This window comes from Alexandromys fortis, unplaced genomic scaffold (genome assembly GCF_014885135.2).
Source record: "Alexandromys fortis isolate MF-2015 unplaced genomic scaffold, M_Fortis_MF-2015_v1.1 scaffold_47, whole genome shotgun sequence".
Taxonomy (NCBI): Eukaryota; Metazoa; Chordata; class Mammalia; order Rodentia; family Cricetidae; genus Alexandromys; species Alexandromys fortis.
The window spans coordinates 10903648-10929467 of record NW_026067957.1 but is presented as its reverse complement, the minus strand read 5'-3'; the positions used below and the strand labels follow the sequence as shown (position 1 = coordinate 10929467).

General features: G+C 37.6%; 1 protein-coding gene and 1 long non-coding RNA gene across 8 annotated transcripts in view; one reads left to right on the top strand and one right to left on the bottom strand.

The window, feature by feature from the left end:
* Mef2c (myocyte enhancer factor 2C) overlaps window positions 1–23164 on the bottom strand; it is a 147729-nt gene extending 124565 nt beyond the window's left edge. For 2 of the 7 annotated variants that reach the window (XM_050152402.1, XM_050152403.1), the window contains exon 1: window positions 21033–21269. The gene's annotated coding sequence lies outside the window, so the exon portion shown is untranslated. Of the gene's footprint in view, window positions 1–21032; window positions 21277–22399 lie in introns of those variants that run through there. The other 5 variants (XM_050152406.1, XM_050152409.1, XM_050152413.1 and 2 more) reach the window with 5 other exon arrangements.
* On the top strand, window positions 21374–22560 carry LOC126507722 (uncharacterized). Its single transcript, XR_007593620.1, has 2 exons — window positions 21374–21539; window positions 22133–22560. It is a non-coding gene; the product is annotated as an uncharacterized lncRNA (long non-coding RNA).
* Window positions 23165–25820: the final 2656 nt, after the last annotated feature.

Genomic DNA, 25820 nt, shown 5'->3' with positions numbered 1-25820 from the left:
TCTGAGGCTGTGAAGTTCCTCCTGTCTTCCCTATTCTTATAGCTGCAGAAAGAAGCACCCCATCTGATCGCATGGCAGGTGAGTACATGACTGAACTATGAGTCCCTAGCTGTCTCTGTTTCTTTCTTTGGGGAGAGGAGATGGGTTTTCCGCTAGCCTTGCTCTAGAAATCAACGCTGCCTGTTCGTCATTGTGCTACCCGATCTGTTCCCCAGATCCTTTAACGTGACACCAGCATCAGAACACAAAGTGAAATGTGCTTTGTTGTTTTGTTCTTAGAAACTGCCAAAACACAGGATGTTTTGTTTGTATTTTTCACATGCCTTGGTCTACAGCATACCTTCCAGACACAGCCCCGGGCTATGTCTGTGCAGCCAGGCTGGACAGTCAGATGCAGACAGCAGAACAGGTCTGCACAACAGAGCCAGCAGCCACGGTCTGGAGATGTGAGTCTCACCATGTGCGTGACGTCAAGATGATCCAGGACAACCCTGCACGACTACAATGGAAGTGGACTTTCCAATCTGCTGTGGTCGAGATGATCAAATTTTGGCTCTAAAGATATAGTTTTTTTTTTTTTTATCCCACCCCCATGCCGCTTCTCAGTTTCACTGACTATACAATGGAGAGAGAGAGAAAAAATGTTTTTAAAGGGATTCTTACTCTCTTTCTTAAGGAAATTTAGAGAATTTAACAACTGTTGGCCTCTGGCTAATCCCCAAGCTAAAGTCTTTTTCCAGCTTCGCCTACATCTTGACCCCTCATGGCAAATATTTTAGGCAGTCTATTTATAAAGTTCATCACTTCCCCTGTTACTTCATCTTTAGAAATGCCAATAATTTAGAATCTAGAATGGTGCAGCTGGTCTCATAAACTTGGGAAGGGAAAATTCTATGGAACGGCTAATTCTCCTGTTATAAATTAAGAAGTCATTTTATTTTCTTCCAAATTCTGCAGTTAAAGGGAAGTAATACTACTGTCCCAAACGTATTTCATTTTATGGTTCAAAGATGCTTCAACATTTTAGAGATCTTGAAAGATCTATTAACAAAGTACTTAACTCTGCCTTTGTATTCTAATTTGTCACTTTTTAAAAAATACTGATTCATAGACTTATCTGAGATCAATGCATTCAGAATTGTAGTTCCTGATAGTGCTTTTTTCTTTTAATGCGCATCAATGTTTAGGCTTCAGGAAGGTCTATGAAAGAATGAGATCCACTGAACTTGAGTTACAGCCATGTAACTGCCATGCAGGTGCTGGGAATCAAACCTGGGCACTCTGGAAGATTAGCCAGTGCTCTTAACAGCTGAGCTATCTCTCCAGCCCTGGATCTGAAGATTCGTAAGAGCTTTCCCAGGTAGCCAGACATGAAGCTGGCTCTGAAATCTTTAGTATTACCTTGCTTAGGAAGACAGCAGCTGACGGCTGGCATGGTTCTGCAGTACCTCCCCAGAACGGAGAAAGTCATTAGTCTATCCATTTGTGAGCTGATGCACCTGGAAGAGTTTTTCAGCTTTTGTATGTGATGAGAGATACAGTCCACTTGGAGAGTGTCACAGATTCTGAATGGACTTGTAAGTGACAAGGATGGAAAGCCCTGACTTTCTCCGTAGAGTCCTAATGAGTATGCCCCTTGCCGCACAGCCAGCCAAAGGACCTGTCAGTCGCTTCAGAATGAATTGTTTTCAGTTGGGTCATATTGAATCTTTGGGGGATTTCCAACAATATTAAAAAATAAATCTTATCTTAGGATATTTACCAACCTGTAAATCGCTAATAATACAGTAATTTGATTTCAGGCTGTATACTTAATTTGTTCAAGGAGATGACTTCCTGATTACATATATGATGTTAATGTATCATCTACCTGAGATCAAATTCACTACCTTCTATGTTCTCCAAAACAGACATAACATGTTCTCAGTCTTTTAAAAGTAGTTTAATTCTCTACTACAGTCTCGGAGAAATGCAGCCATCAGGGGGTGCTACCGAACTCCTCACTTCTCTCCCAGTCGTAACTGGATTTATATAATGGGTATCTTGTATCTTGTGTGTGGTGATGATATTTTGTGGTAGGTGGAACCAAAAGCTGGGATTTTGCTCCACTGTATATGGCAACCCGCCTGTCTTAACTCCAAACAGGTCTGTTTTGTGGTAATATTATAACACAATAAAACATTTCTGTGTAAACTTGTTGTGAAGTCTTTTCATTTGACCTACACAACATTATTGTGTTTGTATGTTACATGTGTGTGCTTATATACTTTGAATTTATATTTGGTTATATGTATTAAGCAAGTCCAGTTCATCAGATTCGTTGTATCTTTTAAGGCCCACAGTTTGCTGTTAAAGATTTATTCCCACCCATGAAGTCTCCTCATTATCCCTGCATATACCTGTTCTGAACAGGGATAACATCATAGACACGCTAACATTGTAGGGGGAAGCGCACAAGGCCTCAAGTCTCTGCAAAGGACCTGAGGCAACTGAGGAATGCTGAGCACAAGAGAAAAGATCTTCCCTAGGGAGGCACACACCAACTGATTACTCAATGCCAAAATGCACGGAGTGAGCACAGTGTACTTATATATCTACGAATATGTAGCAGACTAATAGCAATATATAATACATCTCAATAGTGAAAGAAAAAGAGGCCAAGAATTTGAAAGATAGCTAGAATATGTACATGAGAGGTTTCAGAGGGAGAAAAGGAAAAGGGGCGTTAAAAAATTATACTATAATCTCAAAAAATTAAAAAGAATATCTAGCATTAAGAAATTGAATTAACTTTAAAAAAGGACATACCCTCTTCCATCAGCATATTTTCAATAGTTTTCTTTTAAATCACACAAGATTCCTTTCCCCAAAGATAAGATATCCTTCAAGTACTTTATTTCTTTAGAACAGAAAAGAAAAAGGAAAATGTTGGCTGAAGTTTTTTTTTTTTTTTTAAATTACTTTTGTATGAGATAAAAGTTGTGTTTCTTTCTATAAAGAATCCTTGGGGCATCTCTCTGTTGGTGCTCCTCTCTCTTATTCATAACCTGTTCTATATCCTTTGACGACACAGGGATTGCAGAGGAGGACCAGGCTCGGCATCCTTCCTTTCAGCTGTGTCTAGGAAATAGGGCATGAGTGGGAGGCGAGGAGCCAGTCCTCCGAGTTAGCTCCAGATCCCCAACAGGGAGGTTTTGTGGCATACCAGAGAATGGAAAGGGGATTAGCCTAGCTTGTCCTACTTCTGGTCCTTCTTCACAGTTTCATTAGTTCCCTGAAACTTCAAATGAAACCAAAGTCCTAGGCATGGCCCGAGCAGTTTTTTTTCAAAATGGAAAAGCATAATTGAGAATATGGCCTGCCATGAAAACCACGAAAAATCCTTTGCTTTCTCAGAGGGCACTAGCTGCCCACACTCCCTTTTCCAGGATACCGCCAGGGCTTGGTTTCATCTTTTAAATCCAACATTAGGTGTCTCTTTCTCTACGGAAGACTACCCTGAGAGAAAGCCTCGAACACTTCATCGCATCAGCACTGACTTCACTTTTCATGTAACCTGCACTACAGTGTTGAGCACATCGACTTTATAACTTCACTTGGCATTTTCATTTGCACACGAGATTGACTTTCTCAGGGGCAGAGTTGTCATCGGCCACATCTGTATCTCTTATACCCCACTCACCTCTGAATGCACAGACTGACCAAGACGTTCAAAGTTGGCATTTATGAGCAAGTGCTGAAGAATACAATTTTAAGGGCAGAGCCCAAATGACCATGTTTATTTTTTTATGTAAATCTCAGAATGGAAAGCGTTGCATGCCTATGCTTAAAATCCACATTTATCCTTTAACTAGGAATTCTTAAGCCAGTCTTTACATGAAAAGCACCCAAGCAGCTTTCCAAACCCACAATGCCCAGATGGCAGCTCAGCTTAATCCAAATCTGGAGGTGGGATCTGAGTATCACATGTTTGAAAAGCTTCTCATCTAGTCAAGGTTGAAACTCTATTACTTAAATGAACTATACAAGGAAAACTCAATGTTCTGCCTTTGATACTTAACATACATCTAAGACTAACTCTGTCACACATATTTTGAATGACTCTGTTTGTGAGAAATTGTTGGTTTTACTCCCTGAATGATTAAACCTTATGAAAATACTTTTAAAAGGCCAGTATTAATGCATATCTCAGTCTGCTTCTGAAAGTATTACTAATAACATAAATATCTTTTATAAACTTTTCCAACATCATGGCTATATCCTCAAGGTTCAAATAATGTAAGACATTTATGATAAATACCTATTTTCTATATATTTAGAATTCAAATAAATTATAAAAATAGATTTGATGCTCTATGGCCTCGTAAGAGTGTCTATTATAGTTGGGAAGTTCTAAAAAAGATGAAGTCAAATCATATACACCAAATTGTGTTAGGAAACAGAGGCAACTACAGGCCTTAGTGGTTTTGTTGTAAAGAGTGAGTGCTGACCAGAGAGGCAGTACCACACAGAAGGCCAAATTCCTCTTGTCAGCAGGCACCGGAGTGATGGAGGAGGGTATTTATTCCTGTAGCAAGTTAATCCCAAATAATATACAATAACCAAAAGACATTTCTAATAAAAGCATCCTAAAATACAAAGGACATAGGTTATTTGGTTATTTAGTGTAGTCCAAACAAGCACTTCTTTCTCTTCAATACAGAAACAAAGGAGAATCAAATGTAGTTGCTAATGGGGGGTGTGGGAATCTGGCAGGCAACACATGGCATTAAAAGTATGGTAGCTATTAATTATGAGTCCCAAGCTCATACATTTGGTAGTTTCAAGATATCTGAGTGCCACTTGACCTCTACTAGGCTCTGTCCTCACTTCCATTCAAAATTATGACAATACTTTGCAAAGAAACTCTGTGAGAGGAAAGAAAATTAATACTGTTGGCTAACAATGAAAAACAAAACAAAACAAAATCTAAACAGTCTCCTTTTCCATTTTTAAAGCTTTTTTATTGAGCCCAGAAATACTTAATTTAAAATCTAAAAGCCACATTTGATGAACAAAGTAAATGCATTAGCTTTTATATATAGCAGCGCCTATCTTAAGCCATCACTTTGTCTCAAGTCTAACACTGGTTTCAGGATTTGAGCTACAAAGAAAAACTTAGAAGGTATGCTTGAACTTGAACTTTCCAGAATATGCACCGCACTAATTAAAGTAACTAACTGATTCCTGAAGTTCATTTAAAATCCAGTAAAACTTTGTTTATTAACTCAAATCCCTAAATAAAAACTATATAGATCACAGTAATTCATAAAGTGAAGGTTAAAAGGGAAACATCTCAATGGATGAAAACCAAAATAGAAATCAGCAGACAATGATGAAAAGCTGCCTGCTCACACCTTAGTGAGCTTCACACTCTGACCGGAAAGTGCACTTTACAAACAGTAATAAGATACTACTTGCAAAAAGATGCTACTTGCCTATCAAATATTCAGTAATTTTCTCCCTTTAGATTAACAATATAGAATGATACATCCAACTAATGCTCATCTCTGTTCTGTTCAGAAAGAACACAAACATATGTATTATGTTATTCTCAAATTACCAAATACTTTTCCGTAACCACGCATGGAAAATTCAGAAGGAATAGTTGAGTCCTTCCTTGTTACCTAACAGATATGATGTGTGTAGGGTTTTAGCTCAGTGTGTAAGAGAATAGGCTCTGGAGAACATATGGGGTGGAGTTTCATGCGTTGCCCTTATTGGGTAATTTTAGGTAAGTTACTTAAAATGGTTTCGTCCCCATTTCTTCACCTAAGTATGATAAATGTACAATATAATAGAATGTATTAAGTTTTGAGGAATAAATAAGCTAATAAACTTACAACGTTTTAAGATCTTATTACAGTTCCTAAGAGTAAGGTCTCCAAAATTGTCAGCAACTATATTTACTACCAACAACTGCAATACATGGTTCTCATAAATTAACAATGCAAACTGTTGACACATATCCTGAATGTTATATGAGTTATTAGAGATATGTTGGGTAGGGACAGTGGAGAAAAGTAGAGGCAGAATTCCTAAGTCACAGTTGAAAGTATCAGTTATATTTATAGATCAGTCCTACTTCATACTACCAAGCCAACAAGTATTGAAAACCAACTGGGCAACATATGTCAGTGCAGATGGAAAAAAAAATGCAACGGTCTTGACGTTCTTGAAAGAGAGCTGAGTGGAAAGCCTTCTGGTCACTGCTGTCCAGTGCACCATTATCCATGCAGCAAGAGTCTTTGATGCATGTATGCAATGGGAGAGACTTTGATAACTTTCTTACTCTACGAATAATACATATTTTGGGAACAGTTTCATAAAATGATCTATCTTTGCTCTAAAAAGACACATGACTAAGCAAATGCAAATAAAGTATCATATCCTAACCACAAAGAAAGGTATCCCCTATCCCCATTGGGAAGACCATCTTCACATCTTTTTAAAAGGTTGAGGACTCATCCTTGTTGGAACTTAAAGCAACTCACAAAACTCTAAGTGTTTTTAAGATGAAATGTTTCCAAAGCTCATCTCCCCAGTAACCAGAAAGAAATTTACATTGGAAACTATATTTGCTTTAATTTTTAATAATCAAGTAAGATTAGAAATCGGATTACTTCTTTATAAGGAAGGCATTAATTTTTCAAAGGAAGGCTTATCTCTTTTGGAAAATCCAGTATTTCACAAGGCGAAACCTATTTGTGAGTATTCAACTTCTGTGAATCGTGTTAAAAGCAGTAAACTTTTTCTCCTTAATGGCATTTAAGATTGTCTCTATGCAGTGAGTGATGTGTAGAAGATTTTAGGATTAACAATTCAGGATGACTAAATTTGCACATGGAGTTTAGTCTTGAAATAATTTTGTTTTTCAGACTGAACCAAGATGAAAGATTGTAGTTAGCCTGTGTCCACACAACCCCCTCCTTAACACCAGCAGTAGGTCGTCAGGCTAGTCCACCCTCAGGTCTCCATCCCACTGTCAACAGGTGTGGAGAAAGGTGGTAGGACTCAATGCAAGTCGTCTCATCAGCGTCCTGTGATTCTTAGCTCTCTGTGCCAACACAATATCAAGGCCACCAAAACCCCCCAAATGCAAGCACCTACAAATTAATTAGAGATTATGTGGTATGTACAACTCTGGATAAATTAAAATGTTAGAAGGGAAAAACAAATGACTCACGTGACAGGGTCTTGCTCTATAGCCCAGGCTGACTTTGAAATTGAGATCCTTTGCCTCACCTCTGAATAGCATGCATGTGTCACTGTGCCCGGCTTTTATGATTCACCTCAAATCTATGTGCTTGCTCACCAAAAACATTATACAATCAATTTAGGATAGACTTGTACACATCATCATTTTAAAAATCTTATCCTAGGATCCTTTTACTTTAAGAATTGAGAAAACATAACAGTTGTGTAGTTTAATTCTACAGAGATAATTTAGCAATTAATTTATATGCTGCAGCAGCAGTGCCAATGAGTTCCAACTGTAAGTTATTTTCTTGTTAAAATGTGCAAAACTGTTTTAAAACATTGTAGTTTATACTGCATGAGTTATCTATGGAATGGAATGAGTTGTGTGATATACAAGATTTCTGACACAGTACACCTGAAGTGTACTTTCTAAAATTTCCTGTGCAAGAGACCTAGAGCTAGCTTTTCTAAATATGTATTTTATCAACACATATCTATATTATTATTCCTTTATACAGTTTTAATCTGTACTTTTAGTTCATGTAAATTTTAAAGTTTGATTTCCCTAAGATTTGAGTTGTTAGTCAAGTCAGAAATTATTTTAATAACTTAAACTTAGCATTCAAGCTACATTGAGTGTTTAATTATGAAATATACTTAGTATCACAAAATCTTTAAAAATGTAAATATGTCTAGAAATTATTTGCATATGAATGTATATGTAGCATATACACATAAAACTTAAAGTCCTGTTATATAATTAAGTTCATTAATTTAGGAATGTACGCAATGTCCATGACTCAAGTTTTAAGAATTTATATGAAAGTAGAGAAATTATTTTTGGTAAAGACTATATAAACCTGATTTTTTTTTATAAAGGATGAAGGTAAAAATCCTTAACGAACAAGAGTTGTACTCAGAAAAAGATTCTTATTATATATTTAAAATGTGAGTGTATATAAAACAAAATATCACAATGGTCTTTGCAAGATGGGTCTCTCTAAAGTTGGGAATTTATTTGATAGTTTAACTACCTGAGATTAATTTAATGATGTTTTCTGTTAGATTAAACAGTTGGTATTTATTACTGTCTCTTTATTATTCTATCAAAGAATAATTTAAACAAAGCTATTACTTATTAGAATTGTAGACCCAAGTCTAGTATGTGAGTAGATTTGTATTTAATTATGCAGGAAATAACATAATTGGAAATTTGATAATTCTGCCAAAATCATCTTTGGTTTATTTGAAACATTCCTATTAATATCTCCTCTTACATTTAATCATTAAAGATATTTGTGGACTTCTAAGATTTTCTTTTTAATAGAAAGTAAATATTTGGTTAAAAATGTCTGGAAGAAAGCCTTTAGTCTAGTCTAAAAGTTTCTTAGAAATCTTAAGGGATGGGTACAATAAAACTAGGGCAATGCATATATTCTCAGTTACTCTTTAAAAAACCCTGCAAAAGTGACTCTAGTGGCATGTTCTGACACATTCTTCTCATAAAGCGAGCCCTGTGTGTGACAGCGGGACAGATTGTGTGCATCTGCTGGGAGCCAGCCAGATGACAGTGGAAAAACGCACATGGATACCTTGGCACAGCAAATAAAAAATGGAGAAAAAAAGACCTGGAAGAGAAAGTGCTCAACTTTAATTGAAACATTCTTTCCAACATGATGAACATCGTCCAACCACTTCTTGTAGCCTGTCAATTTTACATGTACAAATGTGCTTTAAAAAGGATCCTTTATAAATTAGGGCTGTTTCGTCCTTTCGTAGTACTAAATATTGACTCTGGCATTGGATTACTTATTAAGATTATGTTAAATGTAATAAGCACAAGGGTTGCAAAAGACACAGAGTGGTTCGTTACAGGAACATTGAGCTTCAAAAAGCCTTTCAGGTTCAAGTGAAAATTTTAATATCTGAGTTAAGTTTTTAAATTGTGTGCGTATTATACTGTCAAGTGCCAAGGATGCCTGCACTCAAATATTCAGTAAAAGTGACTATTGTAAGTGGTGCTGTAACATTCCATCTTACGCTGATCAACCCCAGTATTGTTTGAACAGTTGGCTCAATGGCAGAAGAGAACTCCATACACACAAACAAACGCATCGCTAGCAATAAATCATATCTGGAAGTTCTCTTGGATGCTCTGATTACAATGAAAATTTATTCTATACAGTATACAATGCAAATTTTAAACTGGAGACAAAGTTGTTTAATAGATTAGGAGTCTGACTGAAGCAGCTGCAGTCAAAAAAAATCCTGGTGATTAACAGCCATTTTCCAGTAATCATAACCCTGGAAAAGGCTACTAAGCAGGGGGAGGGGGTTGCAGATGGGAATAATTCTCTAAGCCCATATGCCTTAGAGGGCTCCATCATCTTCATGCAGACTTATTATTATTATTATTATTTTTAAATTAAAGCTTTTAGAAGCGTCCTTGATTGCAGTGTTGGGAGCTGTCCATGCTGTTTTACCACAGGGAAGTCCACTCTGCAAGTCTTCCTTGCGCTGAGCACTCTTTTATCCAGGCATTAAAACAAGGTTAGAAAAGAAAGCTGAAATGCAAGGTGCACACCAGAGGGTCATTATTCAAAAGCGGGAGAACTGTTTCAAGCAGACGTAACTCCCCTGGCTGTATATACTGGGAAGGCTTTGTCAACAGTACCTACTATCAAATATGATTTTTTTGAGAAAATAAGTGAATACTAAAACAACAAAAGAGAGCAAGCTGTTTTTTGCACCAGAAATATTCGGAGATTTATCAAAATTTCCTAAATGTGTCTTTTATGTCAAATGCTAAAGTCCTTGGTAAAATTCTGCATTTTCCTGTGCTTTATATTTCTTCTCACATGAGTGAAAATACCTAAATTAAGTTCATTTGTTCATTGCCTTAAAGTAGGTAAGCTGTATTCACAATTAATAGTCACTCAAGGAAATAATAATGTAGAAATGTATTTACTTATCTTTAACTAGTCAAATAAAAGTACATTTCATCTTTATGAGTAAACATTTATTCACCCTGTTCTATATGATACATACTATATGTAAGCATGCTTGTGAAGGACTTCGATGACTTCGATACCACTCGTTTATTCTTCGTAAAGAATTCTATTACCACACACAGCCAAATTATAAAGCAAGGTAAACAAATGCTGATAGAGCCCTAAGGCAAGTGCTGGCTTAAACAAATGGAAAACTACAAAATTCTTAGAGCACCTTCAACTCTGTGCATCAGCCACTTTTTCTGGATTGAAATCCTATCGAAACCAGTACTGTTAAGCAATAATCTATCTAAAGTCAAAACTTGCAATAAATGCCTTATAACAGTCAAGGATGAAGTTACTTTTATTCCTGTGGTCCCATTTTACGTTCTGAAAATAGTATCTGATCTGTGAAGATTCTGGTTTTCCTGGAGGAAGAGGTATATTTTATTTAGTAGTCATTAAAGTTGACCCAACATAGAGTCCAGACAAAACATTTGACCTGACAGTAACTCAATGATCTAAAGATATTGCAGGGGGAAAAAAAGTTAAAAAAAAAAAAAAAACTATTTTTTTTAACAAGCATTTCTGAGAGATCCTCATTAGTCGGATATAAAATTGTTAAAATAGAGTGGTACTGAATCAATTTAATAATTACTGGGCATTCATTATATGTTTGCATAATGTTTCTATGCACAGGGCCTTCAAAGACCCTTCATGAGCTGTGTGTAATCGCTCCCATTTTACAGATGCTGACCTGGGGTTTTCTGGAGGTGAGATAACCTGCTTTAAACTACAGCCAGTGAACTGCAAGACAGATTTTGAACCCAGTTGGGGCTGTTGCTCTACATCATCATGCTCCACAGTTTATAGGCACACAATGTATGTGATGGCTCGCGTGTGTAATTACGGAACAGCAAATAAGCATTGCTGTTCTTTAAACGCTTTGTGTTCGCTTAAATGACTTTCTCTTTCTTTCAGATTCATCACCGTTCCTCTCCTGCTTCGTGCCTCTGATTTAATCTGCTCTCGTTCACCTTCACTTGCTACTTCATAAACACATGTGTGCACACATGCACACACACCTGAGATCTGACCAAAGGCTTCATAGAGTCTCACAGAAGCAGTTAAATTGTTTTAGCTCATACATAAATGTAGCCTCTTCTGAGAGCTCAAGAACGCGTTCATTGTTGTTGTGAATGTGCCATCCACTGACTTTAAAACCACAGTAGTTTCTGACAGTGATCCTATCTTGTAGTCCTTACTTTTTCAAGCTCAGTACATGGAGCTCTTTTGTAACATCATATTGTCCTGTGTTGAACCACCAGTGTATGAACCACACCAGTGCTTCAAGTGTAAGGGAATAAGTTAACACCTGAACCTATTTTACAGTCACACATGGGTAGTCAAAGCCAGTTCAAAGTGCACGGGCTTCCACAATACCAAAAGATTGATTTTTTCGATAAGGATAATCAGACAAGGTCCAAAAATAATAAATATGTAAAAAGGGGAAAAGAGGGTCAAGCAAGGAATTCTTAAGACTGTTTAAGTTTTTAGATGAAAGAAAAGAAGGAGATGGCTCACAGTGCTCTCTCTTACTCTGGCCAGATCAAGAGACATTGTCGGTCTGTTTGGACCAATGAGCCACAAGCAACCAGCTCTGGGAACTGAGAAACTCAGGCAGGCCCTTGGAAATCGATGCACATCTCTATGGAAATTGTTCTTAGTTCACAAAAAGAGAGAAAAAGTATAAGTGTGAGAGAAAAATGTAGGTAACTATTTCCTTAACCACTAACCTATACAAACTTATTGGGCTTCCAATAAATCCGGTAATTCAAATCCTGGACACTTTGGCTTTTTCAAACAGCCAGGAGTGCTACTTCGTTTAGGGAAAGAAGATAATCCAGATGAATTTATACATTTCAATTTAGCAAATGTAAGAATTGTAACAAAGGTAACAATTGTAAGAACTGTAGAATTGTTTCAGGTGTTAACTTATTTCCTTTGTTAACTTAAACAGTTAACAAAGAAGGGGAGAGGATTACAATGTAGATTGTGTGTCCTTGATCACAGAAACCTTTACAAAAAGACCACCGGCTTAGGAAGTCTCCTCATATATGGATGGAAATCAGGCACCTTGAAGAAGTTCTTGGTTAATATAACTTAAAATCCCTAAAATCTTGGCCAGACTACCTGATAGAAGCAACTCTAAAGAGGTTCAGGCATTAAAATCAAGAATAGTTTGCAAGATAGTATACTTTAAAATCCCCATATGTGAAACTTGACAGTGGGCGGACAATGTTCATCAGGGGAGGTGATTTAAACTTTCATACCATTTTGGACTATCCTAAGAAAACAAAGAAATCGCCTATTATATTTTTACTTAAATCAAAGTGAAAGGTTCACACAATTTTCAATGGGATGTCTAATTCTTAACACAATAAATATCATTTTTACTCCTGTTTATAGTCATAATATATGCATCAAAGTTCAACCTATTTTCTCTTTTATTAGAGGACTTAGCCCACAAATATTTTCATCAGAATCTTCTTGGTTTTCTGAAAAGATCTATTACATAAATCTTTTAACACTTTGTTTAAAACGTGTGTGTATTGATATTGACAGAAAAACAGTTGCTCTTGATATTTAACTAAAATGAAAATAATCCGATTTATCTATTTTTAAAGGAACATACAGTTATAGTTCCTTATTGGAATGTTCAGTCAATATTATTTAGAAAATTAATCATTGGTTTAGTTTGTTACTGACTAAATTAAGATTTATACCCTGTTAGAACATTGTGAAAGCAATAATTTAGTTTAAAAATAAAAGTGGAACAAATATCTATTATGTAAGCACCACTTTCTCCTGAAGGGTCCCATTTAATGTTTCCAAAGGTGAAGGCTTGTTTTAGAAAGGTGTGCTGGCAATAATCAGACCCCACCTCGCACAAATGAGAATTCACTACTCTGGCAGCTAGAAATTATTTTTAATAGGATTTAAAGAAAAGAAACCCTTTGGTAAGTGTTCAAAGTGTAACTGGCAATTAAAAGCTACTTTTAAACATTTGTTACTTTATGTGCCAAAGAGAAGTAGACGTTTCAGACCAGTTTCAAGGGCAAGGATTAGAAACACAGATATTTAGAAATCAACTTACTGCACATAATATTAGTAAAATTACCTACACATATGTTCCCTCTTGTACTCTGTATTTTGATCTAATCATTATTAAAAATGTTGATGTTTATCAATAAAAATCACAGCAGCATCACAGATAGTGGTGGAGCATTGCTATTTCCTCACATGAGCAGAAATAAAGTCTTTGATCTTAGTTTGAATCACAAAATGATCTGGCCTATCAGTAATCTCAGGCATAAGCTTCACTGAAAAGAAACATTATATTTTTCTTTGTACAACAACAAAAACTCCCACAGGTATCTGATCAGGCCTGCAAACACTATGTAAGCAGGGAGCAAGGAGGCAGTCCCATTTTCTAACGCACACTTATTGTTTTATGCATTCTAAACTGCTAGATGTGAACAAAAAGGAAACATACTGAATCCACATTGCAGTTCACATTGTAGTGATTTTATGAGGCAGAGTTTGCAAGTTGAAGAAGGGAAACCTTGCGCGTGTCCGTTCCCAGAGCCACTGCTCAGGAAGGAGGCCCTCTGCCGTCAGCCTATGCTGGAGGAAAAGGACATGGCTTAGGGCTGAAATCACTCTAAGACAGAGGAGGGGAGCGTGTGGTGTGGCGCTGTGCACTGTATCTGGTCCTGCAGCCAGAAACTTCTCATTTCTTAGCCTGGTTGCCAGTACCTGCCCTGCACACACAAGAACAAAAATATACCAGCTCTACCTCGGGAACTGTGTGGATGTTAAAAAAAATAAATAAATAAAAGAGAGTTTATTTCCCTTTCTTTATCCTGAGTGTAATTACTGTTTTTAAAAAAGAAAGAGCTGAAACTATAGTAACTGGAGGCTTCCATTTTTTTTTTCTTTTTAAACTCCTCAAACTACCTTCCCACAAAGGCATTTAAGTCAAATTGTACATTTACAGACTCACCTACAGGATGGATATAACTTAAAACATCTGCTTAGACACATATGTTTTGTTCTGAAATAAAAAGTGTGGCAATTTAAAGAAATATAGGGCCATTATATTCTGAAAATATGTGTTCTTCTGTGTGTGTTCATTCATTAAAGAGATCTTTGACTGCAATTAGGTAGTCGGTCCTATAAAGCCTTCCTTGTGTGACCATGATTTCTAAAAATAAAATGTTCCACTGAATATTTCAGCTAAATAACCACACCTTTAAAATTATTATTAAGAGATCCCAATCCATCTTGGTGCATTAAAAAATAACATCTGCTTTTGAGAATAGAAATAGATTGTTATATACCTTACACAAGGTCAACTATTAATTAGGAGATAAGAAATGGAAGTCAAGTTTATTACCTACCAGGAAAATTTCCTTATTTTTTCCTAGTTACTTATATTAACAAATATATTGTCTAATTTCATAAAAACTAAGCATATTTAAGGCAAAGGTACCAACATTTAGGGTTTGGGGAATGGATGCTTTCTATTGTTGCCATTTTAACTTGCTGAAAATACTACAGATACATTTTTTAAAAATGTAGTTTTAGGCTTGTTTCTTTTAAGCACTTCACATTCTCTAACAAAGGGCCATGCCGAACACTTAAAATTCAACATGCTAGAAGCCCACAATATCCTAAAACAAAGTGCAACGTCTTCGTATGTATGTTATCTATCACAGGATGCAGGAAGACACTCCGTGATGCTCAGGATGCAATCTGGGGAAAGAAGGCTCCCACTAGGGACTGCTTCAGAGGTCACTTCCTTCAGTCACTAAAACAAGTTAAAGGGACTTTATTTAAATCATCACTGGAGACTCGCACTGTCATTCAGTAGGCAGGATGAACACCACTTCTTCATTCATTTCAAATTTTCTGCATTAAGAATTAATCAAGTCTCTCAAATGTGTACATTATTAAAGAGTACTGATTCCTACAGCTTTTCTTTAAAATAAGTTTATTGTATTTATTACTTGTAATATCGCTGATTTTCTGTACAGTGGCCTCAGAAAATTATATTCATGTGTACTCTGAATTTTGTTTACAATGGTTGTATTTTAAAAATAAAATAAAGCCTGAAATTGGATTTCTGGAATAAAACAGCAATGTATAGCAGATATATAACAGTGACAGCAAATGTCACTTGTTTTGCCAATGAATCTAAACTGTAGATTTATATATCAGGGAGTATAAATTCCTTCCTCACTATGAGTGTGCCCTTTTTGCGCAGTGAGAGCAAGTAAGTGTAAAATAATATTATGTCATATTATCTTTCAATATTCTTACATTTTACTATGGTATTATTTGTCATTAACATTATGTTTCTTAACAGACAAAAAGAATATGGGCACACTGGTGCTATCTATATACTCTCCCAGTGGGGCTCGGGAATATCTGTCTCAGCACCCTTTATCTTTATGTCTTCGTACTGCACACAATATGATAGTTGTCAAAATTATCTAAGTATACTTCAGAGTTGTGAGCATGAACACTGGAAATTTCAGTTTTGTTGCTTCATGGTCCTCTACGCTGAAGCACTGGACATTAAACCAGCAACAGGAGCTGGTTTTCAGGGGAGAAGAATCTTGATGGTTTCCTTTGCTCACTAACTAGAACAAATCATTCCATTTCTCACGCGCCATTCTCTTACATACCGCATGTGTTCACTTCAATTCTCCAGGGGAAGCAATACGGCTCCTGTGGGAAAGGCCCACCCCTTCCTAGATGTTTGCTTCCCTAAATGAAAGGAGCACACCCCCTTACATTCTTTGAACATTTTCCAACAAGCAAAGAATTGTAATAACACTGTATCACTAACTAAAACAAAATAATCCATAAGCAAAATTTGCTAATATTCTGTGTATTTTTAAAGCAGAACTCCCCCTCCCTTTCCCACCTCCCCTTCTCTCCTCTCTCTCTCTCTCTCTCTCTCTCTCTCTCTCTCTCTCTCTCTCGTGTGTGTGTGTGTGTGTGTGTGTGTGTGTGTGTGTGTGTGTAACAGAATTAACTAAGCTCAGATCTAGCATTTACACTTTGGTCCTCCGAACAGTATTACTGAATATGGTGTGTACGCATGCACTGTGACAGCTAAGGAGCAGGCCCATAGATGCTACAAGCTTTTGAACTTGAATTTAGAACTATAAGGGAAATGTCCCCTTTCTTAACCGTATTAAAGGAAAAAAAATCACAAATTCAAATACCAATTGTCTTAGGTAGAATCAGAGCTGCCAGAAGTCACAGTTATGCAAGAATATCGCTAGTCTTTGCTCTGATTCTAAGGACGGAAAACTTGCTCTGCAGTTGATGTCCACTACTGTCTATCTCCTGAAAGCACTTTGTGAGCCATGAGAAATTATGTCCTAATTAGCCTCCCTTCCATCACACAGAGCCATTTATTCCCTGATCAAGTTTTCCTATTGCTATTTTAAGAGAAACAATACTCCACATTTGTGGAAGTTTGTGTACTAATCTTTACTCTTATTTTTAAAAATCTTTCCGATGCAGCATTCACATAAAAATTCACATGTGAATACATGGAGTTCACAAAAGTTGGGATCTCTTGAGGGAGTTTTTGCTTAAATGAAATGATGAATTCTTTTACCATCCTTTTATCGGCTTTTTAGTGTTGAACTCAGCTATATAATTTTCAGGTCCACAAAATGGGAGACCTACTATTTTTTCATGTGCTATAATAGTGAATATAAGAAAAGGTTACATGACTTGTAACTGAAGGTATAAACTTGTTACACTTAGCAGAATGTTCTTAAAGTCAAAGTAAACCAATATGTGTCACAAGTCCACAGATGAAACATCTCATTCACTACAGCATCCGATCTTATTATAGTAATGCACAGAAAATTAAACACATAAATATTAATTTTATATATCACAGAATATGTAGGCAATGAAAACACAATGTTTACACTTATGGATGACTCATTAGTGTTTTATTGTGTGAAACACTAGGAGGCATCAGAAGGGTAAAAGGACTTCAATTTTAGAAGAAAGAAGAAATTACTGAAGTGTTGGATGTGTATGAAGTTTGAGTTCTAAAAATGCTACAGGTAAAACAAAACTATATGCTAACAAAGTCTCAAACCATTATATTTTGTCATAAAGAATGATGTTTATATAACATTTATAAAATAGACATATATAACGTATAGATTATTTCACCAATAAACACCCATAGAGATACATTTTGGATGTATTGGTTCATAACTACATAACTATTCATTTTGATTAAGAATATACTTGGTAACAGAACAGCAAACATATTGGATATTGGCAATTTTGCATTTTCTGATCAATTGTTCAGTACCATGAGGGTGTTTTATTTCTAGCCAATTCCGCTTTACCTTCTACACAACTCTTCTGAAATAGCTTAATGCATTTAAGCTTTATGGTAACCTTCACACAGCCAAGACGACTTGATGCCTGTTCATAGAGAACTGATGGAAATTAAAATTTAAGCAACAAGAAAGCACGCAAAGGAACGTACTTTCTTTTCCTGCACTATTGAAAGCCTATTACTTAAAAACCGAATTTTCCACTGTTGGAATTGCTCTTTATAACGACGAAGCAACAGGGCTGTGGCATACTTATCTAGCAATCCCTTGGAATCAGAGGGTCTCGCCGTTCCTCTTTTATCAGCTTTTATCTCTGCCCTATGAGAATAGCACGTGAACTGTGTAATCTGCCTTTTGTAAGGTGTACCCTGTTGATGCTTGGGTTTTGTGACTCGCCTCTGTAATCTGATTGGATTTCTCGAAGGTAACAGATCTCAGCGAAGAGTTAAGCTTCCCTGAATGAGTCCATGGGATCTAGGGATAGTACTGAGAATGAGGTCAGAGTCAGCTCTTCTTCTCCATGTAGCATACTGGCTAAGCATCAGAGACAGAAACGAAAGCCTCTCATTTGGTTCTTCTACGTGTGTAAAAGAAATACGCATGCTGTTCTAAGCTAGACATTCATTAGACAAGCATTTTCTTAAAAGAAGCTATTTAAAAAGTTAAAAATTAATTAGTAATCCTTTAGCAGTCCACTTTGTGAACCTTAACTGCACATTAAATTTCTCCACGTTGCTTTGAATCATGCCGTGAAAACCTTGGTTCTCTGCTTAATAACTATTTTTTGTTATGTAGTACAGTTATTACTGTAAAGCTGTTTCCCCATTCCTGTCACTTTCTGAGATTTCATAGGCTAAAATATATTGCTTAAAGTTGGGAAATAAAAACCACAAAATACACAGAAATAAACAAAAGAAAGTTTTAAAAGATAATGCTAACCTTTACTAAAGAGTGATATAGTATAGTTCTCTATTAAAGAAATTTATATACAATGAATAATTTATTAAAAACACATAATTGTATGCCGTTCAGCTTATTCACTGAGTAAGGTGAAGGCCAAGGAGAAAACTGAAAAAGTATTTGAAATCTATAGAATATACTGTTTTTCAGGAATCAATTTTCAGGAATCATTGGTTACTTTCTTATAAGGATGAATAAATTCCCCAAAATTTTGTAAAATAAGCCTGTTTATAAAGAAAAAATGAGATAAGTTACAACAAGTCTTTGTGAGTGAAGTTTCCTCTGGTTATTTAGTATCTGTGCCCCGGAAAGTTGAGGCCCATGATTAACTTTAAAGGGAGGAAAATTGTTTCTTATTATGATATGGCCATTTGTTAAGTCAACAAATATCAAAAAAGCATCAGGATGAAATAAATGGCATATCTTAGCATTATCCTCTGATACATTCACATGCACCACAACCAAGATGGAAATAGCGTAATTAATGAATGAAGTAAAATACTGTTTTTAATAAGGCATATGAGAACTGCACAACACATTCCAAAGCTATGTAAACCATATTAGTAAGAACAGCAATTTTTTAAAAAAATAAAGTTCAGCACAGCTTGGAGCAAAGATAACTTCCAGCTATTGGCCCTTTTACTTGACTGGGAAATCAAATTTTAAACAAAAAATTATGTGTAAAGTATGTTTTGATGGATAATTTTAGAATCAAGATTGGAATCTGATTCATGATTAAATATCTTATTCTTCAAGTAGTACAAAACTCATAGGGACATCTCATTTTACGTACCGTGCACTTGCTTTGGGACTACTTCTAAACTTAATGATTAATTTCATCCTTATACTAGAGGATGATAATTAGGTTTGTTGCCTGCATTTTCTATAATTGAATCAATAGGGCACAAAACTCCACTTGTGCCATACTGATACATACTGAACTGCTTTTTAAGATTAGCCCAAGCTGACATTATTTTAAAAATTAAATGAGATAGTTTAGCTGTAAACTGAAAATTGCTGAGCCACTTAAGGCTAAAATTGGTATGACTACAAGGTTAAGCTTGGCTCACAGGTGGCCACATTTCATGTCCTAGCAAGTCTCCAGGGAGGGGAATTATTAATCCCCACATAAATATCTTTACTTTGTAACCACAATTTCATTGCAAGGTGCCACTGACAGAGAGCCTGTTCACTCTTCTGGACTGGCATGGAACGGCAACTAGAGTTTTCTTTACAGCGCGTAGAAAACCTGTGCAGTCATCAAGTATTCCCTAAGACAGTTACTGTTAGAGTTACTATCAGATTAACAATAGTAAAACACACTTTGTGTCAAAGAAATGAATTCTCCATCGAGGACCAGTTACAGAACCGGCAGAGAGCCTGATTCCACTTACAGGGTCAGCATTTACATACAAAGTATTTTTTATAGGACATCCGTTTCAAAAATGTGAGGAAAAGGCTTTCCACAAAGAATGACTGTAGCATCTAGAATAGTACAAAATGGTTCAGGTATGAAATTTCCCTTAAGAATTAGTGGCCTTGCTCTGGAGAGGAAACAACATTAGCATTGAACTCAAACACTTGCATAATACATAATCATACAATAAACAATGTGCCCGTCTCTGTAGACTTCCTTTATGGCTAACTTTGTCACTTAGTTTGGTAACTTTCATCCGAAGTCCAAACAGAAGGCAGGCTAAGGGACTTAGTCCTGTTTGTTTTAAAATAGCTTAATATTTCCCTTGATCTAAACAACAGTGCACATGCTGAAATCCAAACACGAACTGTGAAATGCATAGACTACCATGGCCAGGGCACTGCTTCTGGTCCCCACCAATTAAGCTTTCTCAAGCCAGCACTTTGGTGAAGCAAGAGGATGCACAAAGGTGGCCTCTGGCAGGCAGCCCTGCTGGAGCTGAAAGCCATCCCGAGAACTAGTGGCTCAGAATCCCAACTCAAGGAGAATCAATCTTGGGGGCAACTCACAGGACCATCTTTCCACAGAGAACTAACTGCTAAATTTTAAGACGTCTACTTCAAGGTCACAGAACAGTCTGTGAAATTCTAAAATCCACCAGGCTCCACGTTCTCCACCCTATCGAGCATACTAATGACGTGAACTAACTTCATGAAACTTTAAACAAACTGATTTGACAGGAACGAGTAAGATGTGATTTCAATAACGGATGGCAAACAGATACTACTATCTAAAAAGTTACTTTCAGCCACACAAGGAAATCATAGAATCTAAAGAAAAGAATGCACGACAAGCCTCAACTTAAGCCTTCCAAAACGGAGTTGGGATAGACCCACTGCCTGGAAGAGGCTGGTGCAGATTTCAGAGACAATACCCCGGCTATTTCTATTCTTTTCAAGAAATGTCAGAGGTACTTACATGAAGGAAGACTCGACCAGATTAGTCCTTGGAATATTTTCCTTTCTTAAAAGAGGAAGAGGGAAAGAGAAAAAAAAATAACGATAATCTTTACTTCATCCAGCCTTGCAGTGCTTCTCCACCTGATTCAAAGCTGCAGGCACGGCGACCCACACAGAACCTTCAAAGTCAATCCAATAGCAGCCCGAAGATGTCTGGGTGTACGCGTGTGCTCAAGTGTCTGTGACTGCGAGCCGAGCGAGCAGAGAGCTGGAGACGAAGTGTGCGTGTATGCGCGCGGAGGGGGGGGGGCGAGGGGGAGGCGCGCACGGGATCGCGCATTCGCGCGCGCACTGAAGCCGCTGGAAGAGAAGGAGGAGAAAGAGGAGGAGGAAGGTGGAGGAAGCGAAGGAGGAGGAGGAGGAGAAAGTGGCTCTCTGTGGCCGATGGGATTAAAAGTAGCCAGACTCGTCCAGAAAACTGCGTCCAGGAAGGAAGTGACAGAAGACAAATGGAAAAAGGAGAGCAGTACACAGGCTTAGAAACGTCGCGTAAAAGAGCTGGGGGGGGGGGGGGGAGAGGGAGTGGGGGGGGAGGAATGTAAGGATACTGGGAGGGGACGCGGGGGTGGCAAGCAACACCGAGCACACGGGGCTGGGGTTCTAAGCAGCACGTACGCGCCAGTGCGCACCCCCCCACCCCCATTTCATTTTATTCTTGCCTTTGCCTGCGCTGCCTTTTCCTTTCCGTTTCTCTATCCCTACGAGCCCAAACCGTTGCCTCTCCTCGCGAGCTGGGGAAATCATCAGTTTCACTCTTGCAAAAGGGGGGCGGGACTAGACCTCGCAGCATTTTAATAAAACAAACATACTGCAGCTCCCTCCTCACCCCTCCAGTCTCAACTAGATTGATAAATTACTCCACTACACTACTTTAATTATGTATATGGTATGCAGAATAAATCACTGAACATCAGTACCTCAATCAAGCACTTTTAAATGATAATTGCATCTTGGTGAATCAATCTTTCCATTCCTGACATTTTGCTAATTTTAGTTTTACGGTGGGGTAATGGCACATGCCATACGCAAACCTAATGACAATTCTTTATTGCATGAAAGGGAAGACAACACGGGGAGCGGCGGCTCCCTGCCTCTGTCCCCGACGCTGCGGAGGACGCTTGGAGGGGACGCTCGACTGCCGCGCGCTCGCTCCCCCGGGAGACTGCGAGCCAGCCAGCAGGAAAGTCCTTCTGAAGTCGGGATCTTCCCTCTGACCAATAGGAGCGCGACCCTAAGAGCAGCTCTAGTGACTCCCCCCCTCCCCGCTTTGGATTCGCGGTAGCCACTTCATTCTTGCTCCTGTCCGCGCGCGCCTCCGTTACTCACGCGTAAAAGCCACGATCCAGGATGTCTGCTAGTCTCGATCCCAGTGTGCGCTTCCTGCCCTCCCAGACTGTACAAAGCTTTTGGTCTTGAGACCCGGAGAGGTAGGCTAGAAAGTGAGCCGAAAGGATTCTCCGATATTAGTAATAAAATAATTACAAGTATTTGAAATCTCGACTTTATCGCAGGGCCATGAACTTTCGAATCAGTCTGAACATATTTACCGAGGGGGACAGCTTCCTCGGACAACCCCCTCTACTTCCCTCAAGCGTCTCCTCCACACCTTACTGGACTTTATCCAGGTCATTAACATGTAAACCAAACCAACTTCCCAAATGCATTAGGCTACCCTGGCTGATAGCGGATGCCTTCACTTATCCTGAAGAGTTTCAGCTGCACAGGAAGTAGCAATAGAGACTGATAAGAATACTTGTGTTAAGGGTTAAGGCTGCTCGATATTTTTCCATAGCGAAAACATAGGTTAACAAACAACTGATACTTAAAAAAAAAAAGAAAAAGAAAGAAATTGGGTTCCTCCCTACCCTAGTCAACTACACCGCACTCAAAAAGCTAAAGATGAATTGTATCCTGGTATCACACACACACACACACACACACACACACACCAAAGCAAACAAACAAACAAGACAAGATTGCATGCCTGGGTAGGGTCTATTTTTTAAACATTCAAAACAAATTAACTTTTTTTAATATTATGACTGGAGGAAGAGAAAGCTCACAGAGGACCATAACACAGAAAATACAAGATATACAACGGTAGCACGGTGAAATAGCTAGCTAACTAAAGGTATTTTCTCAAAAAAAAAAAACCCACAAAACAAAAAACAACAACAAAAAAAAAACAACCCAAAACAAAATGAACAACCAAAAACCCTCCTCTCAAAAAACCGTCCTTTCAACACTGTGTGTTTAACCGTAGGAGGCTGCATTTCCTGGTAAGTTCTTCAGCAGGCCTGCAGAGGACTGTTTTAACTGCAGGAGGACAATGTGGGCTCAAAAGGCCTCCGGTCTCACTGTGCAGGCTGTTTGAAGCCCCTGGCTTCTCTACAAGAGTGGGCTCCAACATCTAGACACCCCCACAGGCTACACTTGAAAGTTAAGCTACACCTGAACTCTCTTCAAGCGTATGGCTCCTTACAGTGTGACTATTAATTAGTAGAGCTACTTTTATCCCAGGAAAGCATGACAAACTGTCACAAAGTGGAACATAGTGGCTTTTTGTTTGTTTGTTGTTTTTGCAAATTAGTACCTATACTCTACCGTGCTTGCCATTCATATAGCAACTGTGTGACTATCGTGAGTATGGCAAAGCCTCTTTAAAGGTACAGCCTCTGATGTTTAAGGATGCTCAATACTGAGGCGGATCTAGACAGGGTGATGTAAATGAAAATTTAGATCATTTCTGAGATTTCCAAAGATGCTCACTGAACAAACCATGTGAAGGACCATGGGAATGTACTGCCGTAGTACTTTAAATTAATGTAATGAACTGAAATGGCCTATGTTACAGGACAAAGTAGATACAGTCAATACATGAATTTCAATTATGCTATTATAGTTCATTATAGAGGATATTTCTATTTATCACAGTCTATTTCAGTTTTAGATTTATTTTCCTTCAAAATGAAACTTTTATTTGACCCTTTTACATGTCAAAGAGTTATTTAGTAATAAATATTATAACAAATTCATATTTATCAACAATAGGGTAAACATTCAAAAAATGCTAAGCTGAAGTGAGGATGATTTGAAACTTTAGGGCTGGAAGGTATTAAAATATAAGATTTCAGCTTTCAGTATATTTAGCTTCTTAACTATGTGTGACTTATGTTAATACTAGCATTAGTTACCTTCACATAAGCCTGTGTAACTCAAGGGGAAGGGAAGAAGTTGCATGAAAATAACCAGTAGATGATTACCTGAGCCTTAAACTTAGTTAGTGGTAACGCATGAGGTGGTTGATCCAGAGTGTATTTTGTATTTGTCTTTAAATCACCTCAGACTTGCACTATTTTATTTACATAAATTTACTCAAACTGGGCTTTCCTGTTCCCTAATGGGACTTGGGGAGGATCAGAATATTTTCTTGTATAGGAAGTATGTTGGTCTAGGTACTGGGAGACTCACAATTCTCTAATCCAATTTCAAAATTTGTGTCGGTGCTGTGTCTCAGTGGCAGGACACTAACATCCCCAGCACGCACCAGGTCTTTGCTTATGGTTTGATATCCAACAAGAAAACACAAAAACTGTCTTACTAAAAGATAAATCCTTTCTAGATTTCTGTCTGTGCGGTTATACGTGCTCTCCAATTTAGTTCTGTGCTTGAAAAACAAAAAATATATTATATATTATATCATTTATATCAGGATGAATATAGGGATTTGTCTAGTCAATTAAAGGTAACTTTCCTTTAAGAAAAAAGAGCGACATGATGGCTGGGATTGGTGTACTGTTGAATCGCCCCCTCTTTCTTTCTCTCTCTCTCTCTCTCTCTCTCTCTCTCTCTCTCTCTCTCTCTCTCTCTCTGTGTGTGTGTGTGTGTGTGTGTGTGTGTGTAATCACCAATATTTCTTACATTAATTATTATAAGTGCTTTATATTAAATATAAATACACATTAGCGACCTCTCCAAGGACTGATTTAACAATACATTTAAACAACTAAAGTTACATAGAGCATGGCGATTGTTTCAGCTCTAGAAAAAGCTAACATTCCAATTCCTGGTTTGTGCCATCTTACTCCACCCTCTTTTCTTCTGCTTCCCTACATTAAAGCAGCACTCACTCTACGAGAGCCCTGTGCACTGGGTCTGCCTGCTTTTAAGCCTGGCCCACGCTGGGTGTAGCTCTTGAAGTGAGCTTTAAAAAATTATTTTAAAGTGAGCTGGGGCGGTTGCCACAGCAACCTACCCTGAGATGAAGAAAGGATATAGATTAATCTACCCCTTAAGATTATTCAAGTGTACAGTATTTGTTCTTCAGCCAGAATACTTTCAACACAAATATAATTGAACATGAAAGTTTAGAAAAATCAGAGAAGCATGGTAAGATTTAAATTCTACAACACAAAACATATTTTAACCTCTTTGTAGTTGTCCTGTGATGGTGTGTGTAACTGCCAGGAAACAGACAAGTTGTAGCAGAGACTTGCAAAGGTGGGCCTCGGATGCTGACTTGGCTTAGGCAGCATGCTGATACTCTGAGGACAAGAATGGTCAACTGCATCACTGCCACGTGTGCCAATATTTTAAATACTTTAACATACAGAAACTGGTGCTTTTACTTTTATGGGAAGTTTGTGGTAAAAGATAAACGTGACCACTCACCACCTACACCTTCTTTACTGCCACAGCCATTTGCCGTCCATGCTCCGCTTCATCTCCTCAGAGGTTACTTCACAGT